Here is a 15,099-nt window from a genome sequence, read left to right on the forward strand (position 1 = left end):
TGGGGCTAATTACCATCATTTCATTAGTTTTAAGATAGCTATGGAGAATGATAAGTCTGGCCCAAAAGTTAAAATTCTAAATTCGGGCAAGGCCAATTTTGATGGCATTAGACCAAAACTATTAAAATTTGATTGGGTGAGTCTGTTGGCAGGCAAAGAGATGGCTGGTAAGTGGGAAGCTTTCAAAAGTGTGTTAACCAGTGTTCAGGGTAAACACATTCCTTTTAGAGTGAAGGGCAAGGCTGGTAGAAGTAGGGAACCCTGGATGACTTGGGATATTGAGGCCCTGGTCAAAAAGAAGAAGGAGGCATATGGCATTCAGAGACATACAAGATCACCCTTGAAGAGTATAGAGGATGTTGGAGTAGAGTTAAGGGAGAAATCAGGAGGGCAAAAAGGGGACATGAGATTTCTTTGGCAGATAACGCAAAGGAGAATCCAAAGAGCTTCAACAAATACATAAAGGGCAAAAGAGTAACTAAGCAGAGAGTAGGGCCTCGTATGGATCTACAAGAGATGGGTGAGATCCTAAATGAATATTTCTCATCGGTATTTACTGTTGAGAAAGGCATGGAAGTTAGGGAGTTTGGGGAAATAAATAGTGATGGCTTGAGGAGTGTGCATATTACAGAGGAGTTGCTGGTAGTCTTAAAGCTCATCAAGTTAGATAAATCCCCTGGACCTTATAAAATGTATCCCAGGACGTTGTGGGAGACTAGTGAGGAAATTGTAGGCCCCTGAGCAGAGATATTTGAATCGTCAACAGCCACACGTGAAGATTGGAGGGTAGCAAATGTTGTGCCTTTGTTTAAGAAGGGCTGCAGAGAAGAGCAGACTGGTTAGCCTAACATCTGTGGTGGGTACATTGTTACAAGGTATTCTGAGAGACGGGATGCATATGAGAGACAGGATGCACAGGCATTTAGAAAGGCAAGGACTGATTAGGGACAGTCAGCATGGCTTTGTGAGTGGAAAATCATGTCTCACAAATGTGATTGAGATTTTTGAAGGGGTAACCAGGAAGGTAGATGAGGGCAGTGCAGTCAATGTTGTCTATATGGACTTTAGCAAGGCCTTTGACAAGGTAACACATGGTAGGTTTTTGCATAAGGTTAAATCTCACGGGATTCAGGGTGAGGTGGCCAATTGGATACAAAATTGGCTTGATGACAGAAGAGGGTTGGAGAGGGTTGTTTTTCAAACTGGAAGCCTGTGACCAGCAGTGTACCTCAGGGATCAGTGCTGGGTCCACTGTTATTTGTCATTTATATTAATGATTTGGATGAGAATTTAGGCGGGATGGTTAGTAAGTTTGCAGATGACATCAAGATTAGTGGCATATTGGACAGTGAAGAAGGTTATCTAGGATTGCAACGGGATCTTGATCAATTGGACCAGTGGGCCGATGAAAGGCAGATGGAGTTTAATATAGATAAATGTGAGGTGATACATTTTGGTAGACCGACTCAGTTAATGGTAGGGTGTTGGTGAGAAATATAGAACAAAACAACCTGGCATACAGACTCATAGTTCCTTGAAAGTGGAGTCACAGGTGGACAGGGTGGTAAAGAAGGCATTCGGTATGCTTGGTTTCATTGGTCAGAACATTGAATACAAGAGATAGGCCGTCTTGTTGAAGTTGAACAAGACATTAGTAAGGCCACACTTGGAATTCTGTGTACAGTTCTGGTCACCCTGTTATAGAAAGGATATTATTAAACTAGAAAGAGTACAAAGAACCGTAAGCGCAGGAACAGGCCCTTCGGCCCCCCAAGCCTGTACTGGTCATGATACCATCCATGACCAAAACCCTGAGCACTTCCTAGTGCCATATCCCTCTATACCCATCCTATCCATGTATTTGTCGAGATGCCTTTTGAACGTTGTTAATGTATCGGCTTCCACAACCTCCCCTGGCAACGCGTTCCAGGCACTCCCCAACCTCTGTGTAAAAATCCTGCCTCGCACAGCTCCTCTAAACTTTGCCCCATGGACCTTAAATCTATGCCCCCTAGTGACTGACCCCTCCACCCTGGGAAAGAATGCCTGCCTATCCACTCTATCCATGCCCCTCATAATCTTGTAGACCTCTATCAGGTTGTCCCTCAACCTCTGTCGTTTCATTGAAAGCAGTCCGAATCTATTCAGCCTCTCCGCATAGCGAGCACCCTCCAGAACAGGCAACGTTCTGGTAAACCTCCTCTGCACCCTCTCCAAAGCCTCTACATCCTTCTGGTAGTGTGTCGACCAGAATTGTGCGCAATGTTCCAAGTATGGCCTTACCAAGGTTCTATACTCTGTGCCCTGTCCAATGAAGGCAGGCATTCCAGATGCTTTCTTGACTACTGTGGTATTATCAGGTATTGCAGTACCCGAGAGGCTGAAGTTCCATTGGTTAAACCTGGGGGTTTACCATTGGCTGTACAGTATGTAGTTCCGCCCACATAGGCGGGGTATAAGAACCAGTGCTGTCCCAGCATTCCTCCTTCTGTCCCTCATTCTGTACCTGAGCTGCTGGGGAACAGTTCTAGTCTATTAAAGCCTTCAGTTGTGCTACAACCCCGTTTTAGTAGTTATTGATCGTGCAACAATTTAATAGACTACACTTAAGTAGAAAGGATGGATCTCCGAATCAAGCCGGAGTGTCTGCAACTCAGTCCCCACGCAGTGCACTCAGCGGCGATTTTTAAGCACTGGCTGGCTTGTTTCAAAGGCTAACTTGAGACGGCTGGAGGCACACCCTCGGGGGAGCAGAAACTGCATCTCCTGCACTCGAGGGTAAGCCCTGGGATCTACACCCTCATCGAGGAGGCGGAAGACTTTGATGCAGCAATCAAACTTTTAAAAGGACATTATATCCGCCCAGTAAATCAGGTCTAAGCACGTCACCTGCTTGCTACGAGACGACAAAACCCCTGGGAATCGTTGGAGGAGTTCTATCACGAGCTACCGGTGCTGGGCAGAAGCTGTGGCTGCCCACAAGTTTCGGCGAGCGACCACACGGAACTCCTAGTCCGGGATGCCTTCATAACAGGTATGAGCTCCTCCGAGATCCGCCAGCATCTTTTAGAGAAAGGCATCCTGGGACTTAGGGAGGCACAGGCCCTGGCAGGGTCCATGGATGTTGCCTCCAGGAACGCACAATCCTACGTGCCCAACCGTGCGGCGGCCCCCTGGGCAGCGTGGAATCTAGCAGCGGCAGCCCCGCAGACCTTCCCCGTGTCCCCACAGGCCTGCGATGTAAGGCGGCCCGCCAACTCCGTTGGGCCCCGCGGTTTCTTCTGCGGGCAGGAAAAGCACCCCAGCCAACGCTGCCCGGCCCGCACATCCACCTGCAAAGGGTGCGGCAAGAAGGGCCATTTTGTGGGGGTCTGCCAGGCACGGGTGGTGGCTGCGGTCTCCAGCGGCGAGTCCGGACTGCCACAGCGAACTTCTCCTCGGGGCCCCAGATGGCCAGCAGTCACCGCCACCCCCGTATCCTCGGGCCACATGCGGCCCACGGGCGCCGCCACCTTGTCCCCGGACACCGTGCTGGATGGATGGGCGCCGCCATTTTGTCCATCTACGACCCCCATGGGAGACGCCATCTTGGATAGGGACCCTGGACCCCAGCCCGGCTGACTACACACTGCCCAATCAAAATTCACAACTAGTGCGTCTGGTCTCGGTGACTCTGGACCAAACTCGACATTGAACACTCTCGACAGCAACGACGACGGTCTTCATCAACGGCCACGAGACGGCCTTCCTGATCGACTCTGGGAGCACGGAGAGCTTTATACACCCCGACACGGTAAGGCGCTGTTCACTTTTTAGCCACCCTGTATATCAAAGAATCTCCCTGGCCTCCGGTTCCCACTCAGTGGAGATAAAGGGGTTCTGCCTAGCAAACCTCACAGTCCAAGGAAGGAAATTCAACAATTTCCGACTTTATGTCCTTCCGCACCTCTGCGCGGCTACACTCCTGGGGTTGGACTTTCAATGTAACCTGCAAAGTCTGACCTTCCAATTCGGCGGCCCTATACCTCCCCTTACTGTCTGCGGCCTCGCGACCCTTAAGGTCGACCCGCCTTCCCTGTTTGCGAACCTCACCCCGGATTGCAAACCCGTCGCCACCAGGAGCAGACTGTACAGTGCCCAGGACCGGACCTTCATTAGGTCGGAGGTCCAAAGGCTACTGAGGGAAGGGGTCATTGAAGCTAGCAACAGTCCCTGGAGAGCCCAAGTAGTGGTGGTAAAGACCGGGGAGAAACATAGGATGGTCATTGACTACAGTCAGACCATCAACAGGTTTACGCAGCTGGACGCGTACCCTCTCCCCCGCATATCCGACCTGGTAAACAGGATCACGCATTATAAGGTCTTCTCCACGGTGGATCTCAAGCCTGCCTACCACCAGATACCCCTCCGCACAAGTGACCGCAAATACACTGCCTTCGAAGCAGATGGGCGGCTCGGTATCATTTTTTAAGGGTTCCCTTCGGTGTCACTAACGGGGTCTCGGTCTTCCAACGCGAGATGGACCGAATGGTTGACCGGTACGGCTTACGTGCAACGTTTCCGTATCTCGATAACGTCACCATCTGCGGCCATGACCAGCAGGACCATGACACCAATCTCCAAAAATTTCTCCAGACCGCTAAAATCCTTAACTTAACGTACAATGAGGATAAATGCGTGTTTAGCACCGACCGTCTAGCCATTCTCGGCTACGTAATGCGAAATGGAGTTATAGGCCCCGACCCTGAACGCATGCGCCCCCTCATGGAGTTCCCCCTCCCTCACTGCCCCAAGGCCCTGAAGCGTTGCCTTGGGTCTTTTAGCTACTACGCCCAGTGGGTCCCTAACTACGCAGACGAAGCCCGTCCCCTGATCCAGTCCACAACCTTCCCCCTGTCGATGGAGGCCCGCCAGGCCTTCAGCCGCATCAAAGCAGACCTGCAAAGGCCACGATGCACGCCATCGACGAGTCCCTCCCCTTCCAGGTTGAGAGCGATGCGTCCGACGTAGCTCTGGCGGGCACCCTCAACCAAGCGGGCAGACCCGTGGCCTTCTTCTCCTGTACCCTCCATGCTTCCGAAATCCGCCGCTCCTCAGTCGAAAAGGAGGCCCAAGCCATAGTAGAAGCTGTGCGACATTGGAGGCATTACCTGGCCGGCAGGAGATTCACTCTCCTCACTGACCAACGGTCGGTTGCTTTCATGTTTGATAATGCACAGCGGGGCAAGATAAAAATGTCAAGATCTTGCGGTGGAGGATAGAACTCTCCACCTACAACTACGAGATCTTGTATCGTCCCAGGAAGGTAAACGAGCCTCCTGATGCCCTGTCCCGCGGCACATGTGCCACCGCACAAGTGGACCGCCTCCGAGCCCTCCACGAGGACCTCTGCCACCCCGGGGTCACTCGCTTTTTCCACTTTGTTAAGACCCGCAACCTGCCCTACTCCATCGAGGAGGTCAGGACAGCCACCAGCGACTGCCAAATCTGCGCGGAGTGCAAACCGCACTTTTACCGAGGGCGCTCCTGATAAAGGCTTCCCGTCCCTTTGAACGCCTCAGCATGGACTTCAAAGGCCCCCTCCCCTCCACCGACCGCAACACTTATTTCCTGAACGTGGTTGACAAGTACTCCCGGTTCCCATTCGCCATCCCCTGCCCAGACATGACCACAACCACCGTCATCAAGGCCCTCCATAGTATCTTTGCACTGTACTGTTTCCCCGCTTACATACACAGTGATAGGAGGTCCTCCTTTATGAGTGACGAACTGCGTCAATTCCTGCTCAGCAAGGGCATCGCGTCAAGCAGGACGACCAGTTACAACCCACGGAGAAACGGGCAGGTAGAGAGGGAGAACGGAACAGTCTGGAAGACCGTTCTACTGGCCCTACGGTCCAGGAACCTCCCCGTCTCCCGCTGGCAAGAAGTCCTCCAGGAGGCCCTCCACTCCATCCGGTCACTGCTCTGTACGACCACCAATCAGACACCTCACGAACGTCTCCTTGTCTTCCCCAGGAAGTCCTCCTCCGGGACCTCGCTCCTGACCTGGCTAGCAACACCAGGACTCATCTTGCTCCGAAAACTCATGCGGGCTGTAGCCACCTAAAATGGCTGATTCCCTATTAATTTGGCCAAAACCCGATATAAAATGGCTAACCGAAAAGGCTGATGGGAAAACCAGCCAACAGGACACAAACGGACAGCTGTAGACAGAATGGCGCATACGGATCTGGGGAAGTCGGCCCAGATCGATACCCAAAACTATTAGCAGCACATCAACACAGACATCTGCAGTTTAATCGGCTATCCCCGGGAACAATTGCAACATATTAGCAATTGAATGCCCGGCCAGACCACTCGGCGCCTGCAGTGGCCGAAACAAAGACAGGTGAACGACCACCCCCCGATCGAGGAATCGCCCCATTATTGGAGCATATCGAACCCAGTGATTGGGAACAAGTCCAATCACTTGGGACTCGGGGTCAAGGGCCGCCCCGAGAGGAGGGAAGCCCCTGGGCCCTATAAATTGAGGGGCCAAGTTCAGATCTCTCTCTCTCTCCCTTCTTCTCCTGCTCACAACCTTCGCAAGAACATCGACCAGAAACAGTAAGTCTGACACCAGCGATCGCTACCCGATAGAGATTCCTAGCCATCGACCCGTATCAGCCTTTTGAATCCCGCAGGCCAGATCCAATTCGATAAACCATAAATGTTGTCCTTTCCGTTCCCTAACCGGGGTGGGGACACCTCCTTCATGGCCACTACTCTACCCTAGCTATGCACAATAATTTACCTAAACAATTCTTGATGGCGCTATGTCAGGCAGGGGCATGCATCTAAAAAAATAAAAACTTGGAACCTCTAATTTTACCTAAATACACTCATCAAGAGCATTGCATCATCCTATCTCTCTAAACATACAACAACAATCATAACATTCCATATATTCTTTCCTGGCTTGGCAGTCAAGCTCAGGATCATACATTTTTTGTTACTGGCAGTTTTGTACATCTTTTATTTACAGAAAAACGCAAGTGCTTGTTCTTTATTTTTTGTTTTATAGGTTGCGGGGGTCTGGGGTCTGGTCATAACCGAATATAGGGGATTGGATCCGATATACCGGGGTTCGAGCTCGGTAGGCTCTCCTTCTGCATTCGCGGAGGCGCATAGTCTGCACTGCACAGCAGAGTATTGCCAACGCTAATGGTGTTTCAATGACGTAAGACAGGGAGTACCAAGTTACGAACTTGGCACACCAGGATAATGAAGCGTGGCTGGTGACTGGGCCCTCGGTACTGCGGGGCAGTGAAACATTAACGGCAGAGGGGTTTGGAGTAATGGGGTCCGCGTTCCCGCGCAACCAAATATTCAGTATAAAAATCTTGATCACGATGAAAGAAGTCCTCATGGCTGTCCTCTTTTTCTTGCTTTGTGTTCTCTGTTTTCTCCGGTCCTGGAGCTTCTGGAGTTCTGTAAAACAAGCATAGTCTCTGTAACTACCTTGGTATAATATCCGGTATGTTAGTGTGTCTGTCCTTCTTGGGGTCAATTAAACCCTTATAATTGGTCACTATATGTGACTTCCCCCCCCCCCATTTTTTTTTCAAAACAAATGTTAGGACACGGCATACTTCCCAATGGTGAACCAGTGCTAAGTTTATCATCCAAATGTTCCTGGATGTAAATAGCATGAGGCAGCAATAAAACTGTTTAGAAAGGAAAAGGTCGAATGAGGTTCGTATGGGCCGCGACGGGTAAGATTTGGATGGAGTCCCCGGGTAGGACAGCTACCAATACCGTATGTCCCCTACCCGAGCGTTTTTGACCAGCGGGGGGGTCCCCAGGCAGGGCGGGTCTCACGCCGTTTCTCCACTGTCTGAGCAACCGACAAGAACGGGCAAAAATGTAGTCACCATGGTGGGGTTGCTGCTGTGATTCTCCCGTCAAATCAGAACGGGCGTCTGGCCTTGAACCAGTACCAGCTGAAAAGCTAGTGCTGTGCTTCTACCCTCGAATCAGAACGGGCGTCAGGCACTTGGACCAGTACCAGCTGAAAAGCTAGTTCCTCTGAACGAGCATGTGGTCTGCTGACCAGGTATCTGCAGATAAGTTGGTACCATTGTGGTATCGGTGGACAAGTTGGTACCGCTGAACAAGCGTCTGGCCGCGGTGGGGGATTTGGAAAGAGCTAAAAAGTTTCAGGTGAATGGGTGTGTGGCGGTGAGAAAATTCTCCTGTCGGACGAACAACATTTAAACAAACATACAAACAACGCAAAACATCCTGCAGGTTCCATCAGGAAGGGCAACACTTTTCACCAAGTGTCTCCCTTAAATCATCATGTGGAACCCTCAGTTCGCTGTTGCGAACAGGGTCGCAAAGGGGTTGGCGGATTGGGGGTCTGACTCGGGGTTGTCCCTTTCTCCCGGGTGCCAAATTCTGGAGTGAATTCATGTTGAGAGGGCTGTGTGGTATGAGTTGGGGTTGCTCTCGTCGTTGCGGACGAGTCTGTATGAGTTGTCGCGGTGTCAATGGCGTTCGTCAAGTTGTGTGGGGATAAAGTCGGGGTCGTCCGTGTGGATCGGTGGTGGGTGGTGTGGTTTGTTTAAGAAAGTGATGAGGAAGGGATCACTGGAATCGAGCTCGGAGTCGCTGTGTGTGGGACCAGGATAGTAGGGAGGCGTGCTGTGGCTGTCGTCAGAGTCACAGTCGCTGTCTCTGCTGCTGCGGTCTGTGGGCGTTCCGGGGCGGAGTGTAAAGTTTGTGGGTGGAGTCGGGGGTGAGTCCGTGTCTGGGCTGGACGTGGAGGGGGTTGGTGTGGTCACGTTGGCTGTGGGCAGGGTTTGGTCTGCTGCGTCAAGCATGACATGGTGGGTGTGGTTTGACTGTGTTCCATAAGCCTTTAGCTGGTTTATGTGAAACCACGCAGTCTTACCATTTGGGTATTTGATTTTGTATACCGATGGGCTTACTTTATCCGTAATGGAGTACGGACCCGAGTATTTTGGAGACCGAAATGTGCTGGGGTTATACACAGACAACATCACTTGTTGTCCTATATTATACTCCGTTGCATGTACTGTCTTATCAAAACAGGCCTTGCTTTGTTTCTTTTTAATGCCCAATTTAACAGCGGCTGCTAACTGAGCCGGTTTTACATTTACAAGTAATTGTTCAACGGCTTTCTTGTGGGTGAGTGCCGTAACTTCAGGGCTGGTCAGGTCCAAACCCAGCAAGTACTCTGTCCCTTTCATGGGGCGTCTGGTCATGAGGGTGTGTGGGGTGTAACCTGTGGAGGTGGAAACATCAGCGCAAAGGGGAGGACAGAATCCCAAGTGGTGGTGTTCTGCTGGACCATTTTTCTAAGGGTGGTTTTTAGGGTCCGATTCATGCGCTCCACTATACCACTCGCCTGTGGGTGGTACGCAATGTGAAATTTTTGGGTTATGCCAAATATCGTGAGGACGTTCTGCATGACCCGTCCCGTAAAGTGAGAACCTTGGTCCGATTCAATACTGCGGGGAGTCCCCATGGTGTAAAAATGTGGTGGGTTAGGATTTTGGCTGTGGTTTTCGCGGTGTTGGTGCGGGCTGGAAATGCTTCCACCCACTTTGTGAAAGTGTCTATGACCACCAGAACATATTTATAGCCATTCCTGCAAGGGAGTAATGGACCTATAAAATCGATCTGGAAGTTAGTCCAGGAGCCGTTAACGGGTCGGGTGTGGCTGAGGTGTGCCTTTTTGGCATATCTATCTGGGTTGTTCTGAGCGCAGATGAGGCAATTCTCAATGTAATGGGATACATCCTCTTTGAGATTTGGCCACCAACAAAGCTGTTTGAGGTAGGCTGCGCTGGGTTCGATTCCCTGGTGTCCATGACCATCATGGAATAAACAGATTATTTGGTTCCTATCCTGCTCAGGAACTACATAAAGGGTGTCCTTTAGCACCACACCGTCATGTGTCGTTATTGCATTTCTGTACCTTTCGTATGAGGCTGGAAACTTCCCTTTCACGATTTCAGTGAGAGCGCTATCCTGCTTCTGGGCCTCTACTCGATCTTTGATCCTAGTCTGCGCGACCTGAACTGCACTCACTGGGGCGCTTTCGGGGGGCTTCCAAAAGTACCCATGCCTGGATCCTGCCTTTGCCAGTGCGTCGGCTTTTACATTTCCAGGGGGGGAGGAACGATGGTGGCTGTGGACTTTTATAATGCCAAAGGTCCGGTCCTTGGCCTTTTTCAGAATATGGCGGAGTAATGGGGCTGAGGGGAGGGGTTTCCCATCCGCGGAAACAAAACCTCTTGTTTCCCAGAGGGGCAGAAATTCAGTGAGCCTGTTGCACACATATACACTGTCTGAATATATGTATGCTGGGCTGGGGAAGGAATCTTGGTGCTCTACAATGTAAGCGATGGCCGCAAGCTCTGCTGCCTGCGCGCCTAAGTGCCCGGGTAATTTTAATGCGATTTCCTCGAGGGCGCGTCCCTGCGCGTCCTCCACATAAATCCCACAACCTGTTGTGCGTTGCCCATCCAGGACTGTGGAAGATCCATCCACATAAATGCTAATGGGGTCACACGTGTCCGGGTGAGGGGGGCTTTGAGATGGAGTGGCTAGTTTTTTGGGGGGTGTTTTCGCGATAAAGGGTGGGGCGGGATTTCACACTCATGGGGGGTTCCGGGGTACTGTAGATTGTCCGCTACGTATGTGTGTGTGTCTTGGTCCGTTTGACTGTGATGTCCCGTCCTTGTAAGAGAAGAGTCCATCTAGCAACGCGGATTTGGCTGACGGTACCGTCTTTAAGTCGTCCGTCTAGTAAAAGTTGGGTGGGGGTGTGCTCGGTCAAAATGGTGATGGGGTTCAGTCCGGTAATGTATGAGAAGTACTGGACTGCCCAGAAAACTGTGAGCAGGTGCCTCTCACAGGCTGAGAATCCCTGCTCCACAGCATCTAAAATTCGGTAGGCATAAGACACGGGTCTTAGCTGGTCGTGCCGTTCCTGCAGGAGCACGGCTGAAAGGGTGCGGTCTGTGGTCGCTACCTCTATTGCGTAAGGGGAAAGCGGGTCGGGAACTTGTAGTGCGGGGGCGGCTATGAGCGCCTGTTTTAATGATTCCACAGCTTCCGTATGCTGCAGATGCCATTCCCAGGGGGCTCCTTTCTTTAGGAGGCCTGAGAGGGGCGCTGCCTTGCTGGCGAAACCATCAATGTGGTTTCGGCAGTAAAAACGACCGGAGGGCTGAAACGTGTTGGGGAAGGGGCAATTTAGCGATCGAGTCAATTCTTTTGTGCTCGATCTCGCGTTTGCCGTGTGTGATGATAGTACCCAAATATACCACCTTTTCTTCCAATGTCTGGGCCTTTTGGGGGTTGACTTTACAGCCAATGGAATGTAGTAATTCCAGGAGTTCGGACAGAAGCTCAATGTGCTCTTCCTTTGTGTCTGTCTGCAGTAGTAGATAGTATACATACTGTACCAGACATTCGGGGCGAGAAAATTTTGCTAGTCCATTTGCCAGCTGTTGGTGGAAAATGGAGGGGGAGTTGTGGAAGCCTTGTGGCAGGCATGTCCACGTGTATTGCTGCGCTCGGAAAGTGAAGGCAAATTTATACTGGCACGCCTTTGCCAATGGAATGGACCAGAACCCATTACTGACGTCCAAAACCGTGAAATATCGGGCATGGAGTCCCTGTTTGAGCATGGTCTCGGGACTTGTTGCAACAGTGGGGGCTGCTACGGGGGTGACTTTATTGAGCTCCCGATAATCTATGGTCAAGCGCCATGATCCGTCGGGCTTCCTTACTGGCCAAATCGGGGCATTATTAGTTGAGGCTACCGATCTTAGGACGCCCTGCTCTAATAAACTTTCTATAACCTTGAGGATTTCTCCCTCTGCTTCTAGGGGAAATCCGTAGTGCTTTTGGGGTCTAGGGACACATCACAACCCCGACGGATCATGGCGCTTGACCATAGATTATCGGGAACTCAATAAAGTCACCCCCGTAGCAGCCCCCACCGTTGCAACAAGTCCCGAGACCATGCTCAAACAGGGACTCCATGGCCGATATTTCACGGTTTTGGACGTCAGTAATGGATTCTGGTCCATTCCATTGGCAAAGGCGTGCCAGTACAAATTTGCCTTCACTTTCCGAGCGCAGCAATACACGTGGACATGCCTGCCACAAGGCTTCCACAACTCCCCCTCCATTTTCCACCGAAAGCTGGCAAATGGACTAGTGAAATTTTCTCGCCCCGAATGTCTGGTACACTATGTAGACGATCTACTACTGCAGACAGACACAAAGGAAGAGCACATTGAGCTTCTGTCCGAACTCCTGGAATTACTACATTCCATTGGCTGTAAAATCAACCCCAAAAAGGCCCAGATATTGGAAGAAAAGGTGATATATTTGGGTACTATCATCACACACGGCAAACGCGAGATCGAGCACAAACTAATTGACTCGATCGCCAAATTGCCCCTTCCCCAAAACGTTTCAGCCCTCCGGTCGTTTTTAGGACTGGTTGGCTACTGCCGAAACCACATTGACGGTTTCGCCAGCAAGGCAGCGCCCCTCTCAGACCTCCTAAAGAAAGGAGCCCCCTGGGAATCGCTTCCGCAGCATGCGGATGCTGTGGAATCATTAAAACAGGCGTTCATAGCTGCCCCCGCACTACAAGTTCCCGACCCGCTTTCCCCTTACGCAATATAGGTAGCGACTACAGACCGCACCCTTTCAGCCGTACTCCTGCAGGAACGGCATGACCAGCTAAGACCCGTGGCTAATGCCTCCCGAATTCTAGATGCTGTGGAGCAGGGATTTTCAGCCTGTGAGAGGCACCTGCTCGCAGTTTTCTGGGCAGTCCAGTACTTTTCATACATTACCGGACTGAACCCCATCACCATTTTGACCGAGCACCCCCCCCCCCCCACCCAACTTTTACTAGATGGGCGACTTAAAGACGGTCTGTAGCCACCTAAAATGGCTGATTCCCTATTAATTTGGCCAAAACCCGATATAAAATGGCTAACCGAAAAGGCTGATGGGAAAAGCAGCCAACAGGACACAAACGGACAGCTGCAGACAGAATAGCGTATTCGGCTCTGGGGAAGTCGGCCCAGACCGATACCTACGACTATTAGCAGCACATCAACACAGGCATCTGCAGTTTAATCGGCTATCCCCGGGAACAATTGCAACATATTAGCAATTGAATGCCGGGCCAGACCACTCGGCGCCTACAGTGGCCGAAACAAAGACAGGTGAACAACCACGCCCCGATCGAGGAATCGCCCCATTATTGGAGCATATCGAACCCAGTGATTGGGAACAAGTCCAATCACTTGGGACTCGGGGTCAAGGGCCGCCCCGAGAGTCGGGAAGCCCCTGGGCCCTATAAATTGAAGGGCCAAGTTCAGATCTCTCTCTCTCTCCCTTCGTCTCCTGCTCGCAACCTTCGCAAGAACATCGACCAGAAACAGTAAGTCTGACTCCAGCGATCGCTACCCGATAGAGATTCCTAGCCATCTACCCGTATCAGCCTTTTGAATCCCGCAGGCCAGATCCAATTCGATAAACCATTTGTTTCCCTGACCTGGTGGGCCATCCCCAAAAGTTAAGTATTGGCCAGTAGTGGTAGGTTTTGATACAGATAGTAGGATTATTGTGTAAGTATTGATTGCTGTACATCCTGAATGACCGTTGATTTCAATCTTACTAAGCGGTGTGCTGACTTATTAATCATAACTCGAGCTTGAACCACGTGGCGGTATCAGAAAGATACCTGGCAACTCGTGAGCAAAGGTGACATAATCAGAGCTAATAAAACTAAGGCTAAAAAGAGCAACCTTCAAAAGAGCACAAGTCGGACCCGTTGGTCGAGAGGGTCCAGCTGCTGCACGCTAACCCCCAGTACGCCTACGTGACATTCCCTGACGGCCGACAAGATACGGTCTCCCTATGGGACCTGGCGCCCGCCGGAATCCCACACGCACCCCAAATCCCCCCCCCCCCCCCACAGCACCTCACAGGAGGGTCAGTCCTCCCGCCGCCCCTGCCTGGGCCCTCCCACCCACCGACGCCCCCTACAGGTGCCCCCCTCCCAGGTCAACCGCTTTCCGCACCAGCGCCGTCTAGGGGTGACAAAGCTGCCATTGAGGCCGAAGCCACGCTCCCAGAGTCGCAGACGCCTGGACCCCCACCGGAATCACCACCGAGTCTCAGACGATCCCAGAGGACGACCAGGGCACCCGACCGACTGATTGCTTCATTTTAACCGATCTGTAACTGTAAATAATACACACTGACTGTATATATCTGCCATGACTGTAAATACCCTCTAAACACTAAGGAGGTATCACTGTACCTCCATATCTGATCATACCATGTTGAATACAGTTGTAGCCGCTGGCCACCACCCCCGCCGGACTCCTTTTTAACAGGGGATGAATGTGGTATTATCAGGTATTGCAGTACCCGAGAGGCTGAAGTTCCATTGGTTAAACCTGGGGGTTTACCATTGGCTGTATAGTATGTAGTTCCGCCCACATAGGCGGGGTATAAGAACCAGTGCTGTCCCAGCATCCCTCCTTCTGTCCCTCCATTCTGTACCTGAGCTGCTGGGGAACAGTTCTAGTCTATTAAAGCCTTCAGTTGTGCTACAACCTCGTTTTAGTAGTTATTGATCGTGCATCAACTACCTTGTTCATTTGTGTTGCCACTTTCAAAGATCTGTGGACCCGTATACCCAGATCTCTCTGACTCTATATTTCCTAAAAGTTTTGCCATTTACTGTATATTTCCCCTGTTAGACCTACCAAAATGCATTACCTCACGTTTGTCTGGATTAAACTCCATTTGCCATTTCTCTGCCCAAGTCTCCAACCTATCTATGTTCTGCTGTATCCTCTGACAATCCTCAACACTATCTGCCACTCCACCAACCTTGGTGTCATCCGCGAACGTACGAATTAGACCAGCTACTTTTTCTTCCAAATCATTTATGTATACTACAAACAACAGAGGCCCCGCATCGATCCCTATGGAACACACTAGTCACCACCTTCCATTCAGAAAAACTCCCTTCTACTGC

The 15,099-nt window shown here is 51.1% G+C and overlaps 1 protein-coding gene across 4 annotated transcripts in view; it reads left to right on the top strand.

Annotated features, from left to right (window-relative positions):
* The window catches only part of LOC140403055 (serine/threonine-protein phosphatase 2A 56 kDa regulatory subunit gamma isoform), a 291,236-nt gene that overhangs the window by 193,723 nt on the left and 82,414 nt on the right, over positions 1 to 15,099 (top strand). The window lies entirely within an intron of this gene.

The sequence above is a fragment of the Scyliorhinus torazame genome, chromosome 2 (assembly GCF_047496885.1).
Source record: "Scyliorhinus torazame isolate Kashiwa2021f chromosome 2, sScyTor2.1, whole genome shotgun sequence".
NCBI classification, from domain to species: Eukaryota; Metazoa; Chordata; class Chondrichthyes; order Carcharhiniformes; family Scyliorhinidae; genus Scyliorhinus; species Scyliorhinus torazame.